The sequence below is a fragment of the Lepisosteus oculatus genome, chromosome 2 (genome assembly GCF_040954835.1).
Source record: "Lepisosteus oculatus isolate fLepOcu1 chromosome 2, fLepOcu1.hap2, whole genome shotgun sequence".
Taxonomy (NCBI): domain Eukaryota; kingdom Metazoa; phylum Chordata; class Actinopteri; order Semionotiformes; family Lepisosteidae; genus Lepisosteus; species Lepisosteus oculatus.
Window position 1 is genome coordinate 2,453,064 of NC_090697.1, and position 16,299 is coordinate 2,469,362.

Genomic DNA, 16,299 nt, shown 5'->3' on the forward strand with positions numbered 1-16,299 from the left:
AATATATTAGAAGCTGGTTGTTAATGAGTGTAAACTGTTTGCACATGAAACTAATTCAAAGAGAAAGTCATAGAATTGTTTTGAATACTACAATTTAGAACTTCACCTTTCACATCCTCAGCAGCTTGAGCTCATGTTGTGTCTATGTGCATTTTTAATTTTTTTTAAAATTTGTTTTGTAAGCAGAATTTATTTTCCTGGAAGTTTGAATAGGAATCTTAAAGGGCACCACATTCAAAGTTAACATACATTTAGTTTTTCATATTTTTTTCTGCATTTGGTGTCACTTTTGCAAAATATAACTTTGTAACTTGAGAATTTGAAGAATTTACAGATACACAAATGAATATTGAAATTTTAACCATATGTTGGAATACACACAATATTCATTGTCATGTTCTCAAATGAAAAGTAGTAGAAGCTGTTTGGCACTCATCCCAATAAGGAGGGACGTTTTATACTAATTCCACAATTAACATGATCTGTGACGGCTCAGCTCTGCTCCTTGCTAGGAGCTCACAGCATGACTCCCTAGAGAGGAGTGAGCTGCTGTACTCACAAGCCCAGGTCTGGTGCCAGGGGAGAATTGTACCCTGTCTGGGAATCGAGGCGATGACATCAGCTTCTGCAACAGGCTCTTTGCAAAATGAGGTCTCTTACATCTGGACGACAGCAGTGATGAGTCAGTTTTAACTCCAAAGTCCCCTTCTTAAGTTACTTCCTCTCGTTCAGTTCATCGGATATTTATAGAGGACATGGTTAACTACCTACATATATTACCCTGCACTTGTCTGTGTCAAATGTTGTTTGCCAGGTGTCTTGAATAGCGTGTTTATCTTTTCATATTTCCTTTGCCACATACAGTATAATCTGGTGATTGCCAACTCTTGTGTCATCTGCACACTTCACAAGTTTACTAATGATGCCAGAGTAAAATCGAAAAATATGAGATGTGAGATATAAATTCAAGATATCAATAAGGACGTGCATTGAGTCTAGCACAGATCATTGCGGTACTTCAGTAATTACATCACTCCCCAGTTGTGTCCATCTGCTTTCAGGAAGCATCACCACCGCAGTCTTGAATGTGAAGCATTTGATTGGTTAACAAGATCTCTTGATCCCGTTGTGACCTTGCGCATGGTGCTGTTGGGGAAAGTAACTCAACTAGGGTCAGACAAGTCTCCGCAGAATGCCATTAATATTTTCAGGGATGAAAACTTGATATATGAATATTTTCCAGGTGTTTTAGTGCCGTAAAATTGTATTTCCTACATTTGCTAACATTAAGATTTAAGCATAATGTGTGTATCATATACTGTATATTTTTCATCATACTTTATTCAGGGATATTCACTAGATATGTATTTAGAAAGACGACAGAGAAGTTACAAACTAAGAGTGGTACACCTACAATATTCGTTTTAATATTTGGAATTAAACTGTGCTGTAGCCCTTCAAGTAGCATGGACAGAAACACAAACAGTCCGCCACTTAGTGGAATGAAGTGAAATTCCATCTCTGGCAGCTGTCAGTGACCCACTTCTCAGTTTTGACTTACAGATAAAGGCAATAAAAGGAGTGTCTCACCAGGCGATCGCCTTTTCAAGGTCTGCTCCCACGGCTTAATTCCTGACAGAGCACAGTGTTCCCAGCCTGGTGCCAGCCCACAGGGCTGAAACCTGCCCCCAGGCCACAAGTCTCCCAGCGCAGCTGACAGAGCCTGTGCCACGCTTCCTGCGAGGTAGCACAGAGCCGCACTGCCTGCCAACCCTGCTGGCTTCGGCTACCAGTTTGCATAATACATCGGTTAAGTGTTTTTAGAGCAGCAGTAATGCACTGCTGGAGACGGGCTGTGCCAGGCTGAGTGGACCTGGCCACGCAGGTACTGTGTCTGGGGCTGACGGTGCTGCTGAAGAGACCTTCAGGCCTTGTGAGGAGAGGCTGGAAGGGTTAGTGTGGGAAAGAGGGACGTGTGACTTCAGAGTACATAATCACAGGACCTGACGTTTTCCCTTTCTCAGTTATGAATTGTGGTGAGCCAGGGAGCATGTGATGGTGGGTGTTTTACCATCTGCAACCTAAAGCAAATGATGAAAGAGATGTGTGAAACCAGCACTTCACATATGATTAGCTTAGCAGGGAGAAGAAATCTGGGAAAGATTCAGAACTCCTCCACTCCAGAAACCTGTGGATGGCGGACGTGGAGGACATGTGCTGAAAGTTATTTTCATTTTGTGTTTTTTTATTTTATTTTGGAAACATCTTTCGAATAGAAGTGTGAGGAGACTTCTAATATTGTTTCATTTGTTTTTTTGATAATTGATTTGATTTTTGTATAATTTGATTTGATCATAACGTTTATTAAGTTTATTAATTAGTGGTATTCTAGTTGCTGTTTCCTAGAACGCAGCAGGAACACCAAAGTGTGCTACAGTAGGTGGTAAAGAACAGACTCAGAGTTTGTGGTGTCTTTCAATGTTTGTTTTTGTTTTTCTGAACACATATGTTGCAACCAGTTGTGCAATAACATCAATATGCCCGGTAATTACACAGTTTCTTTGTACAAACAAATTATATGAGATGCAACCAATTAGTTTTTGTTTGTGTTCTGTATTAAATAAGTGTAGTAAATCCTCCTCAAAATAGTTTAAGAACCATAGTAAATATAAACATTTCTGCCTCTTATGACCAATAATGTAATGTGACCATTCACTTGACATACTGTATATGGCTCATTATAAACATATTATAAAAATTCATAAATGATTATAAACATTATAAACATAGATTCCTTTCCTGTGGAAACACATAATATCTTAGTAATTCATACATGAAAATTTCTCTATGCAGACTCTTCCCACTGACTGGCAAGCTTCAAAACCACCGAAAGGGCACATACAAAAATGAGGAAAGAGGCCTAGAGATTGACATCAGCTGTTCCATAGAGAACAACAGCTACAGTAATTCCTGGAGTGAAAACATACAGTAATCTCTAATCATTTTTTTAACAAAGGTAATTAACTACTTGCTAACAGGCAACTGTGTTTTAAAGGCAAATGAACAGGCAACTGTGTTTTCAAGGCGAATGATGGTTCAATCCACACAGCATTCCTGTACAACACCAGGAGATATTGCATTAAAAGCATTTGTTAATCAAGTATTATTATTTAGAAATATTTTAAGCATTTAATTGACATACTTACCCAAGAGTTTTACAATAGCCTTTATCCATTTTCTATAGTACAACATCTTATTTTTATCATGCTATTTTTATTTTATGTTGGTATTTTCTTCTTTTGTCTTGTCTTTACATTTTGTAATCAACACACGACTACTGTGTGTGAATCTGTTGTTTGTCCAAGTTATGTCGTAAACATGAAAAGCTGTCAATTAGAAAGCAGTCGAGGACTGGAGACTTTGGCAAGGATGAAATGGGAGATTTACTTGAACCTGCTGATTAAGTCTTTTCTGCAGAGATCTGCGGTCTTCCTCCTGACCAGAGGGGCTGTTCAGAAGGGTGGTGTTTAGGTGCTGATCTCGAGGTGTACAGGATGAAAACCTGGTGATTTGTGTCCAGAGTAGAATTCATTGTCCATAACAGCTGCTGTCTATTGTCTAGCACAGCGGCCAGCTGTTGGTCGTTTAGGTTATGGCCAACCATAGTCAGAAGCTGATGAGGTTCTTGGGATGCCACAGACTTGACTGGAGTGGTTGTTTTTCCCAGAATGCGTATTAGAAGACTCTGTTAATGTTCATTTTGGTCTTTTGAATTTACACAACTGGTTGTCTTCATAGAGCCGTAATTCAGACAAAAGAAACAGACAGATACCTGGCTATGAAATGATATTATTCTTTTCTGCTGGTAAGTTTTTTACAGTTTTTTGAACATATGAAACTACAGGGCTTGAGAAAGACAAATCTCTGTGTGAAGCCAATATAATCCCTAGCTGTGTTTTGGAAGAGTTTAAGAGTGCAATTTCATTAAAGTTCAACACAAATTACACAAACCAATATTTTTAACTTGTCCTTTTTAGTAATACTAACAATTGTTTTCCAATAACTGCCTGTAATTGAAGGGTATGAAGTCTGAGTTCTACAATAGCTTGATAAATGATTGTTTAATTTAGTTTGCATTAATAAAAGAAACCCACAATACAGGGGGAGACACATAACATTATGATTTTGGCATTTCTTTCAAACTGTGACTCACTCTCACCCTCAGTAGTTGCCCCTATGAATGTCAGGATCATATAAATATTATACTTTTCTCCTAATTTTCTTGAGTTACTTGTGTAACATGTTTATAAATGTCCCAAATTCTAGACATCATTTTGTTCATAATAATAAGATAGTAATAACAACAACAGTGGGGTGCTGTGTTCTCACTGCCGCTTCATCTTACCCCACACCTGAAGAAGGATATACAGCCAGAAACTCATAAATGTCCTGGAGCAGAACAGTGCTCTTCAGGATGCAGTCACACCTCGCACCTTGTATGTCTGGAATCGGCTTCATGCTTCTGTGAGTCTTACTAGGAATAAGCATTTTGTTTGGTTATGGATGGTTGATGGACCATGGTGATACCAAATGAACTGCATTTAAATGCTCTCAAGATATGTTTCAGTAAATGTGAAATCTTGAAAATTAAAAAACACATTAGCGGAAATAACTGAGAGCAGCAACTGTGCAATATGCAATCAGGTCCTATGGTTTCATATGTGTGAAACCTAGTGGAATATTTATTAAACCACTGATCCCAAACTATCTAGTATGTTTGGTTGCTACTAGATGTCCTCCAGTCATTTATTGGAAAAAGCCAGAATGACGTGTAAACACATCCAGCAATTATCTGGTGTGAAATGATGTCCATCGAACTCTTTCCTGTGTAAACTGTGGATGAGGAGGACGGAAGAGGAGTATCTGTCCGATAAAAGGCGGACGTGGTCAATAGCCAGCTCCTCAATGAGTGGACAGTAAAACTGGGCTCTGTCCCTGGATTTCCACAGACTGCATTGTCAATGAATAGACCAGAATTCTACCACAGAGGTTTGTTATTGGTATAAATGAATAAATGATCGCTGCAGTAGAATAGTACCATTTATCGGTCATGTTTTAATGACTTGTATGACTGGCTAAACCATTCCTGTGACAGGGAACTTTAGCTGAACTGAATGACCAAGCAAGTACTAAAAGTTTTCAAAAGGAATATTTTTACTCTACAAGGTGTATCTTACTGATACTAAACAAGCTTTGATCATGCTGCAGAGAAGACTGTATAGCAGGCGAGAGTGAAAAGGTCAAAGTAAGTTAAAAATCTTGTCTCCCCATTAAACATCAGATGATAAGCACTTTCCCAAAACAGTAGCTCTCTGCATGCAGTTAGCTTTTTTTCTAAAATTACCCACAAAAGGTCATTAGAACAATCAAGACTTATCTTAATTGATAAAAAGGGCTTTTCATTAACGGTCATTATACACGCTATCGCTCCACAGCAAGTGGGTGTGACCATCTTTATTTTAATTAAACAAGAGATTACTTGAAAAAGAAAATTGAATGACATAAGTTTAATTCCACTGCTTTCTATTCAAGAGAAAATGGAGAGACATCAAAGACTAATGGCCTTCAAATCAGTCACTTGCCCACTTAATGCTCTTAAAAGCTCATGCATTCTGTTAGGTTTAATAAATGTATGGGTAGTGCAAGCTTCATAACTTTTCGTACTTAGGGATTACCATTTTTACTGATAAAAACGTAGAAATCCCTCTTTATTCATATTGCAACATACTTATCCTTTCCCCCATGTGTGTTACCAACCACACCATATTTTGGGCAATGTAGCTATATATATACTGTATACTGTATCCTCTGTGCAGAGAAACAGATGATTTTCTTAAAGACATTTTCTGTTCTAATTTTACGAAACCGCAGACAAAATTCGTTGAAAATAATCCCGGTGAAAGTGATTAGACCTCATTGGTGCTGCTGGCAGAGTAAGTGGGTGTCATGAATGTTTGCTGATATGAGCTGGAATCCAGTCCCACGGGTGTGACTGCTGAACTATATTGAGGCAGGTATTTGGATGTGAATTAGCATTCGCACAGAAATGAGACGGGTCCCCTGCATGAATTTGGAACTGTTCAACTAGTTCACGGGGTCAAATGCTAAAATAGCTGGTGAATCAAGTCCTTACAAACCCCGAGTCTATTCAGCTCATGTAAACGTTAATACAGGGCTCATGTTGTGTTGTTTCAGAGTTAAGCAGCAGAATATTTAAGTAATAGAAAGAAGCACTTACATTTGTAGACAAAAGACATGAACATTGCAGCTGAAAATATAACAAACTGTCCATGCATACTGTGCAATTTACAAGCTTTTCTGTAATTTATGAAAAAATAAAGGATTTTGACATGAAATAATAAAGCCAGTCCAGAGGGGGTTAACCCGATGGGAAATGTTTCATGCTCTTAGCTCTCCACTCTGCTGTGCAGAGTCTGTCACAGTGTTAAAAACTGTGAGGGAAGTTATATTTAGCGTTTCGGTGCTCCAGACAAGAAAAGGGCAGTCACTTAATAAATAAAAGCCTGAAGCCTGAGAATAATTGTGCTGCATAGCAAGGAAAACAATCCCAAAGTCAACAAGGAGCAGCCTGAGAAAACAAACAGGGCTGATGAGAACGGCGCTGATCCTGAAAGGCTCATTAGTGGCCAGATGCAGCCTCCTTCTCCACTCTCCTCAGCACTTCCTCACTTGCTGCCTGCTGACGGCCAGACTAAACGGCAGTGCGTCCCCACTGCTGAGTGATCCGTATTGTTCTGGCCAGCTCACCATTCCTCTTGACAGACTTAAAATAACAAGTCACATCGAACCATGGGTGTAAGACCACAATCACAGTTTTCCACAGGCGATCTTAACAACTGGGTTGCGTTGGAGTATCATTTGAACTTTTTACATATTATTTTATATGTATACGATACTGTCCAAAGGTCTTAGCCATTTTGTATCGTTCAGTTCTTTTCACTGGTATGAAAATGCAGAAACATGGTTCTACTATGTTGATCTTCTACTTTTTTTTTTTAGCTGTTTGATTTAAGATTGCAGTAAATCCTGCTAGATCTGCAATTAGTAGTACAAAAATTAGCCCCTTGACTTGATGGATGTTTTAAAAGGCAAACAGCGTGTTAATGACAGGGAGCACGTGACAATCAGATTTCGTTGGTATAAATGTGATAAATGTTAAAGCTCCTCAGACTGCCTGCGTAGTCTACCTTGAGCAGTGATAATCACAGGATATTCAGTGTTCTGGCCAATGTGATTTAAAGATTGGTAATTGACAAGCATGGTTTCTTCTTGCCAAAACAGAGATGTAATAGATAGATACTTTATTGATCCCGTGAGGGAAATTGCAGAAATAGTACCAGTCAAAGCTGTTCTAATAGTAGACAACATTCTTGCTTTGCCTGCTGTTTGTATTAAATAATGATCATTGATCAACTAAACTCTAGTGAGTCAGCCTTTCATCTTCCATAATGAAAGACCCATCTTGTGTGGAATTAATCCAAGGGTTAACAAAAACATTATTGACAAGCAATAATGTTCTTTCAAACATGTACAGTAGTGATGCTAAACTAGCTTTTCAATTTGTAAGTGTTTATCAATCAATCTTTACAATACTGGGCACAGATCCAAATACACTGATCCATCCATTTTCTAACCGCTTAACCCAATACAGGGTCGTGGGGGAGCCAGAGCCTATCCTGACAAGCAAAGGGCGCAAGGCAGGATACACCCTGGACAGGACGCTAGTCCATCACAGGGCACACACGCACACACAAATACTTGAGCCAATTTTCCCAGAAGCCAATTAACCTAAAAGTGTGTCTTTGGATTGTGGGAGGGAACCGGAGCACCCAAGAAGCAAAGGAAACCCACATGGACACAAGAAGCAGATACAACGGCCGTTCTGGCATTGCAGTCAGTCGTCCCGGTTGTACGGCAGTCTCTCCACAATGAAAGACGTCACACACACAGGTGTCGCCCAACCCTCCACACCCTTCAGTGACCCGCCACTGGCAACGGGAGCAGGACAGTGATGTCTGGACGCTCCTCATCGCGAAGGTCAGCTGGTACAGAAGGCTCTTCGGCTGCTTGAGCGGCGACTGAGCCGCCCTGTCTGGGGAGACACATGAACAGCATGCGTTCAGTTTGTCAAGGCAACAAAAGGTAAGTTGATGCTTTCAGCATTATTCTTTATCTCTAACAAAAGAAAAAATATAGTTGAATGTGTACTAGATCAAACTAAGTGGAATATTATTGAGAATGTGCACTGCCCACTGAGGCAGTGAGACAGGATTGGGGGGAGGGGTGTTTGCTACCAGTTTTCACAGTTGCGACTCTGCCTTCAGACCATGAAACCCACAAATGCAGTCTTTGTCTTACAAGACAGGACTCAGTATATGTACAGTATGTTAATGAGTGTGTTATTCTGAGTGACAGCTCTAGTCTGAATACACATTGCAGGGCCATCTGCTTTGCCACAATTATAGGTCTGAAGTTCGATGCTATTTTTCTGAGTTAGTCTAGGCTCAACTTCATATCCCACAAATATTTTCAGCAGTATATCCTGATTTACAGTTGCGGGCCATTCTTTCTCTCCCTTTGACCTCAATCCGCGCAGGCCAAGGCCTCGCACAATATGTGCCTTGTTCTACTGACGGGCGATACCCCTCCTGGGAAGAGCTGACCGAAAGATCTGGTGTGCGGAAATGCCACACCAGGAGCCTTCATGCACCGACGGTTTTGGCACAAACAGTTTTGAGTATAACTGTCAATGCAGAAATCCATATTTGGGAAGATATTTGTGAATGCAGAGAACAGGCAGAGATGTAGGATCAGAAAAGCAGGCCGTGTACTGTAGCAGGCAATATCTGCAGTGTGTATTGATGACCAAATTGCTTTTTTCAAGTAACTGCTATACGGATGCATTTCAGAAGCTCCTACTATATCCCTTTTATTTTACACCATCTGCTTCATAATAATTCTAACCATTCTTAGTAGGTTAGCTGCTACTTTTTAATGTCAGATATAATGCCACAATATAATATAGACATCTCTGAAACCTGGTCTGATCTATAACTCAAAGGAATGTGACCTCTGGGCATGGCAGCTGAACCAGGTTTGGTTTGCCATGAGTGACACACAATGATCAACAGGGAGTCCAATTTTCATCGACCAGACATTTTCTTGTGCTTTTGTGTTGTGATTATAATCTCTGTAGGCTGTGTCAAGTGCTGTCGCTGTGTTGATGCATATTGCAGTCTTTTACCCAGAACTCTTCTGATGCATCACATATGTCTGCTACAGGACAAATCTGTGGTATTCCTAATTCTTTGAGATTTGGGCCCTGGGCCGCTGATGACGGTCACTTATTTGGCTGCATACTCCAAAGGCTTTTCACTCAGGGGTATTCAAGTGGTTTTCCACTAGGCTTCACCTGAATTCCAGAAAGAATGTCCTGTACTCTTTTGTCCTCTTGTGTTCTTTCACATACTGTACATTTTTTTCCAGGGAACATCACCTCCTGAAAATAAAATCTTTTGCTGGCCGGAAGTTGTACTGCTAACCATGTGAAGCTGATACTCTAGTGCAAGCACAGCTCTCGGTAACATTCCACAGTCACATCCGGGATTTATTCAAGTCTCATATTATATTAATAATGATCTTATATTTATATTATATTAATAATATTTGGATTTTATTTGTTGGAATTGATGTAGTACTAAACCTAGGAATTTAGGAATTTTGGAATCACCTATAGTTGCATAACTAAGCTACACGCTACACTACTCCATCTCTCACATTTGTAGAGTTTTTACCAAACGAAGAAGCAAAAAACACCCTTCGGCTGATTGAAATGCAAATGCAGAAGCAGCCAGCAGGTCCAAAGGGACTGTTACACCTCAGGCTCGGGAAACCTGAGCGGATCGAGCCTTGTTAGTCCCGACAGTGCTCGGGCACACTGGTCGCAGGTGATTAATGACGTGGATCAGGCCTGGACTTGACCACAGGGCTCCACCCGAAGCCCAAGTGGTCATCCTTCCTGGTTGAGGCTGGATATGTGGGAGACAGGTTTGTGGAAAGCAGATGGAAACAAAAGATCAAAAGATATAAATAGTAAAAAATATTACAAATATACAGTATATCCAACAGAGTCAGAAATGTATCTGGTGAATCTTTAATGTCAGTATTTAATGCCATATTAATGGCTGCCTGAAGCCTGCATTGCTCAGTGGTAATGCGGGATTTTATCACAAGTATCAGGAGTAAGAGACCAGCTCTTGTTTTACTCAGCACAGACAAATGCATTGTGTTGCTCGTGCTGCCTGTCAAGGTTGCTCTTGGAGTCAGAAGCTGACTGGGAATTGCACCTGATCTGAGTCAAGGGGCGGCCCCAGTGGGCAGCCAGGCTACTGTGTGAGAAGGGATCAAATACAATCGACAGGCGTAGGCCTGGCCCACAAAAAGACCTCTGTGGTTTTCATTAAAAGTAGGCAAGTCAGTTGAAGGCTCCTTGTTTGTCCCTGGCCCTGAGAGCCATGAGAACTGGCCTGTGAGAAGCTCCTGTTGGAGAGGAGCCAGCGGAGGCAACGTTTTTCACAGGACCCCTCGCCTGCCAGGCTCCCCCCCGGCCGCTCCGCGGCTGCCTGCCCCAGCCCCGCTGCGGCTTCTCCCAGCCTGCCCGCCCACACCGGTGGACACAGGGAGCCTGGGACCCCCGCGCCGCCAGGTCAGGCCAGGCCAGCCGAAGGTGGAACTGCCCCATCACCACCCCTGCCTGGGCTCCCGTTCCCAGGCACATAGAGGTGACGACTCCTGAAATAGACAGCGTAGGCCACTTAGGGAAATAGGGATCAAAATGTAGCTGGTGATTAACTGATAAAACGGGTTTACAGCCCTGCATATAACAGTGCACTCACAGTTTTTACATTTACAGCTACATATGACTGACTACTTGGATGTCGGCCATTATATATATAGATTACGATGGACTGCCAACAAATGTAAGGCAACGTTATTTGTTGAATATGTTAAACATCTATTCTGGGGTACACTGAAATGGAGGCCAACAAGCATTCTATTGTTTTTCAGATTTTGACATTGTTTAAAAAAACAACCTAACATTGCACAACATTTTTACCCATGTGATGATCTGGGAGCAGATCAAGACAGCAAACACAGGGAAGGCAATACGAAAAACAACGGGAGATGATGGGGTGGAAGGGCGAGCATCAAGCAAGTTTTGAAGATTTGTGGTAACATTTCCAGATAATTTAAAAATTTGAATTACATGCAGACAACATACTGTTATCTTTCAAAAATAATTTATGTTTACAATTAGATCTAATGCATCAAATTGAAATCCTATATTTAAGTTTAAATCAATATATGATATTTAAACAGACCACAGACACAGTGTTCTAGTGATTAGTGTTGCTATCATGCATGTCTTGGGAACAAATCTATTCTTGGGTACCTTCAGTGTGGAGTTTGCATGGCCTACCTCTCAACATGTAGGCTTTCACGAGAGCAGAGTATACCTTAGACAGGACACACACAGACAGTTCAAAACCGTGAAGCCAGAGTACCTTTGGGAAGTGAGATGAAACCCACTCAGGCACTGGGAAAATACTCAAGCTCCACACAGAAGACTCCTCTCAGGACCAAAGAGCTGGGAGACAACAGTTTCATCCACTGCAGTGCTGTGGGTTTTCAAAGATGTTTGGTTCATTTTGCAAACAAATGGGTGCTTTTGATCTTCATCAACAAATTCAATGCATTAATTTCAATGTATTATAAAATGTAATGTAAAATCTTCTTTTCTGCACACGTAATATGAAGCATGTCCTCTGATTTGTTATATACTTCACTGTAAATTCTACCTGGGGCGTAATCATCCGATAGCTTATCCCAATGGATGAAGCTGTGATAAACAAAATATTGAAGTTTCACACACAGCTTTTCCTCCACCCCAACTTGGGTCTCGGTGATGGATTGCTAAGTGGTTTTAAAATTATACATCTGCTACCTGCTTACCTTTTTGACCATATTGCCGCAGAAGTTTAGTCAGCAATATACTTGTCACTTACAAAGCTGAACACAGTAAGCAATCCGATTTATATATAATGCTTAAACTTCTCCCACTGCTATTACAGTGTTGTTTGCTTGTACCACAAAAATAAGCAATGCCTAACTACCCTCCCACTCTTCTTCCTGTTGGTTTGCTAAATGAATAAACCCCTTTCACTGGATTATGTACAATTATACTCTTCACTCCCTAAACACAATCTGACCAAACCACAAGATTACTCAATGTTTTCATTGTCAAGAGAGGAATTTCTTTTTTAGAGATAGGAAGGGAATTGGAAAGGAATCTATTATTCAGTACTGCTCTGTGAACTAGGATTTTTTCTGATTCTGGATCCCGTTTGTTAAAGAACTGTTCTTGAAATTGTGCTCTGGTCCAATCCAATTACAGTGGACATTTTTTTTTCTCACTAACATATATCTTCTTAATAAATGAAGGTACAGCAGTATTGTATCGGGGGTGTATTAGATAATGGAAAATATTGTTAGCAGTATATCAACAGAATTCAATTTCAGTTGATGTTAAAATGATTTTGACCACATTTGTTTGCTAGGGTGTTCATACTGTTAAAAAGGATACTGACATTGCAAGGGGGAAATGCAATTTTCTAAATGATTAAATGAAATTAGTGTACATCTGGGACAGTTTTGTTTTATTTAGGAAGCTCGTCATAATGATAAAATGGTACTGTAGTAGTATTTTTTGACAGCTCATCAGATGCCTCAGTGCTATAGAACAGCCTCTCTATTAATTCAAAGCAATACCATGAGCATTCAAAGCTGTGCATGAATCTAATATTGTCAGAAATTTATTTTTAGCTGAAAAGTTTATATTCATAAACAAAGTTTGTACTTTTAAAAGTCCAGATTGAAACAGTTGAGGCAAGCTATTTTCAGTTTCTGTACTGGTCAATGCAGTAACAATGGAGAAGCTGAAAAACACGAGCAGCTCAAAGGGAGGAAACTGTGACCCATGTCTGGGTTGGTACGGCAGCTTTTCTCTCTCGGCCCTCCCATGTTCAGTTTGGTTTCCAAGATTATTTCATCTCCCTAACCTGAAGGGGAAAGGACACGGCCTTCCACTGATAGGAGATAAGTTAATGTGAAAAATGTGCCCTGTGCTGATTACTCTTACTGCCATCACATTCCTATGGTATTCCCAACCATTAAGCTCCTCGGCTTTCAGCAACGTTTCTTTTCTTACGAAAAAGGAAATCACTGGTCAGGCTGTTATGCTTTCTTGGAATTGGAGCTTTCATGATTTGTTGGCATTCTGTACCACTTCTTGCCAGTGGGAACATTGTGATTCATGCTGCTGTGCACTGAGGGGTTGGGCTCTGCGTGTGGGGCGTGGGGAGCTGGGTGTTGGAGGGTTGTGTGTTTGTGCAAAACTGTGTCTGTGTAAGAGCTGTCAGCAGGGGGTTCTCAACGTTTTTGACATTAGAACTTTGATAACAAACCACAGAAAAAATTGTTGCAGTCTTAATGTAACTTCTTCACCCTAGTTCAGTGGCATCAGAGAAAATCTTTAGTTACTGCTTTATTTATTACAATACATACCTTTTCCTCTAAGAATTGAACATCAGTAAGAAAATTATGATATCGAAAGAAGACATTTGAAAAATACAGGTTTCGTCAAAAATAACTTCTACACTGGAGATTGTTTTATTATTTTGTTGCAGCTGCATGCTTATGGATGGGCTATTGTATTGTTCTACAAGTGTAGAAATGTTGTTTTGTCATCATTGTTTTCATTCAAACAGATCTCTAAATTGCTTAACTGCTCAAAATTAAATTGCAGCTTTAGAAAAAGATGATTTAAAGGTCAACTAAAATCTTCTGGATTGTAGCACTACAGGACCACTTTTCTACAGGGGTGAAACTGCACATGTCATACTTCATCTGAAATGCCTAAAGCTTTGAAGGCAGAATACGTATGAAATCAACACATTGTAGGTCTGAAGCTTCTACTGACATTTACTGAAATGTCTTTCACCTATAATAATGTAGTAGTGTTTAATTGGAGCACTGCTTTTTGATTAAAACACCTATTTTAAAATGAGTATACATTACTTGTATTTAAGAAAATGAGACATCGCTGGAAGGAGATTAATACTTTTAAGAGGTACATTACATAAAACCATAGCCAAAGGCCCGCTGTCAGAGACGAAAAGCCGGACGAAAGGGAAATACAATATATTCTACATATTTTGCCCGTTCCACTATTGTCTCAGTAGGACAAAAAATAAAATAATAAACAGGGGTGGGTTTCCCGAAAATGATTAACGAACGACGTGAGAAAAGAATTAGTCAATTCTGCAAGTGTTTCCCGAAGGGTTTCATAATCCGAAATGTAACGACTGAGTTTAAAGTACTTCTTTGTTGACTCCTCCCCAGCATCAAGGTGGGAAAAAGTATCGCCAGTCGAAAACTGAACCATCGATTTCACTTAGTGTCAAACATATGTCCTCACTGTTACACCCGAAAAGTATAAACGTTTTAAAACCAGTATTACAAAAGCATTAATTACACACACGCGCGCACACACACAATCCTTTAGTCAATCAATCCATTAGTCACATATCTACAAATAAGCTCAAAATTAAATGTTCCTTCCCTGCAGATCGAGGCAGTCTCACAAATGCAGGGAAAAAAAAAGAAATGGGACGACATTGCAAACTGCATAAGTGCCTGCAGTGCTTTTAGAAGATCTGGCACAGAAGTCAGAAGAAAATGGCACGACTGTTCAAGTTTGGCGAAAAGGAGGGCAGAGTTGAGGAGAGAGAAGTCCGAGACTGGTGGAGGGCAGTTACTGACACTGCCTCTCACCCCAGAGGAGGAGAGGGTCCTGGGCATACTGGGGCCATCAGTGACGGAAGGAATATCTGGAGGGGTAGATGTGTCCTTGAATGAACTTCCATCTACCTCACCACAACCTGCCTCTCCAGTGCATCTTTCCTCACGCTCCAGTACTGGCTCATCTCCAGGGCCCTCATGCGCAGGGCTCAGTCAAAGGGCCCTACCTGAGAAGGACCGAGAATCGAATCCTTCTGGGTGTGGTGAAGAGCTGGTAGCGCTGGGAAAAGAGAGGCTTCAGCTAGAGAAAGAACAGCTCCAGCTGAAACAAGAAGAGCTCTAGCAGCGGGAGAGGCACTATCAGGAGCTGGTTCTGCTAAACAAGGCAAAACTGGACATCCTGGCTAAACAGCTCGCATTGGCAGAGGCGCAATTCAACAGGCCCTCCAATCCCGTGCCAATTATGTTGCCCTCAGAACAAGGTAAGTTATGTAATCAAGTTAAAATGTGGAAAAATGTATAGGCTTTACAGCTATTTCTGTATGACTGATCCATAAAACAAGATCATGACATGTTGTGGCTGTAAGTTTATGTATTCTCTTTCCAGGCATGGCCACAACAGACCAACTGGAGCCTCGCTCGTGAAATACAGTTACGCGCCCCAGTTGCAAAAGAGTGCAAAGCAAAACAAGAAAAAGCGCATCTCTGAGGTCAAGACAAAGTTTTGAATTGAGTGGAAACATGGAAATGGTAGGCGGTGTATTTGATGATGTAACAAATAAAACAGAACTGACAATGTCAAATAACAAATCATAATGCATATACTGTATTACAAACATAAATAAAAACCATACACCGATTTGAGCAAAAACATTTGTGATATGCCTTCATGCATCTAAACCTGCCTGCTGAAGTCCCTCTCTCCCAGTAACTCAATAGCAGTGTTTTCTTCCTGTGTCTGTCACACCCTCTGCAGCCAGAGGGCGCTCCTTCTCTGTCCTGTCCCTATTTCCGGTCTGCTGTCCTTCCTGTCACTCTCTTTCCCTTGGGCTTTATATTTCCGGGTCTTGCACTCTGTCCTCGCTCAGCATTGACGTTCGGATGTCCTGAGACCCGCCTAGCACCAGGGCGCCCCACGTCCGCTCCCTGAGGGCATAGGTTTCTATACGGCATTCCTGAACTCTTTGCACTAATGAGCCCGGGCCTTTTTCCCGTCTCGCCGCTACGCATAAGGGTCTTTTTCTGCTCTCCTGCTCCCCACGGTTAGTCCCTTTGGACGTCCGTGACAGTGTCCTCGTCATCTTCCTCTACAGCATGGGAAAGAAATACGCCAGCGTGCACTGCAGTAGTGTGAAGCAT

At 40.9% G+C, this 16,299-nt stretch overlaps 1 long non-coding RNA gene across 1 annotated transcript; it reads left to right on the top strand.

Annotated features, from left to right (window-relative positions):
• The first annotated feature begins 1,693 nt into the window (after positions 1-1,693).
• Positions 1,694-15,725, top strand: LOC107078758 (uncharacterized). The gene is made up of 5 exons (XR_011184025.1): positions 1,694-1,952; positions 2,854-3,016; positions 7,733-8,223; positions 14,768-15,422; positions 15,548-15,725. It is a non-coding gene; the product is annotated as an uncharacterized lncRNA (long non-coding RNA).
• The last annotated feature ends 574 nt before the right edge of the window (positions 15,726-16,299 follow it).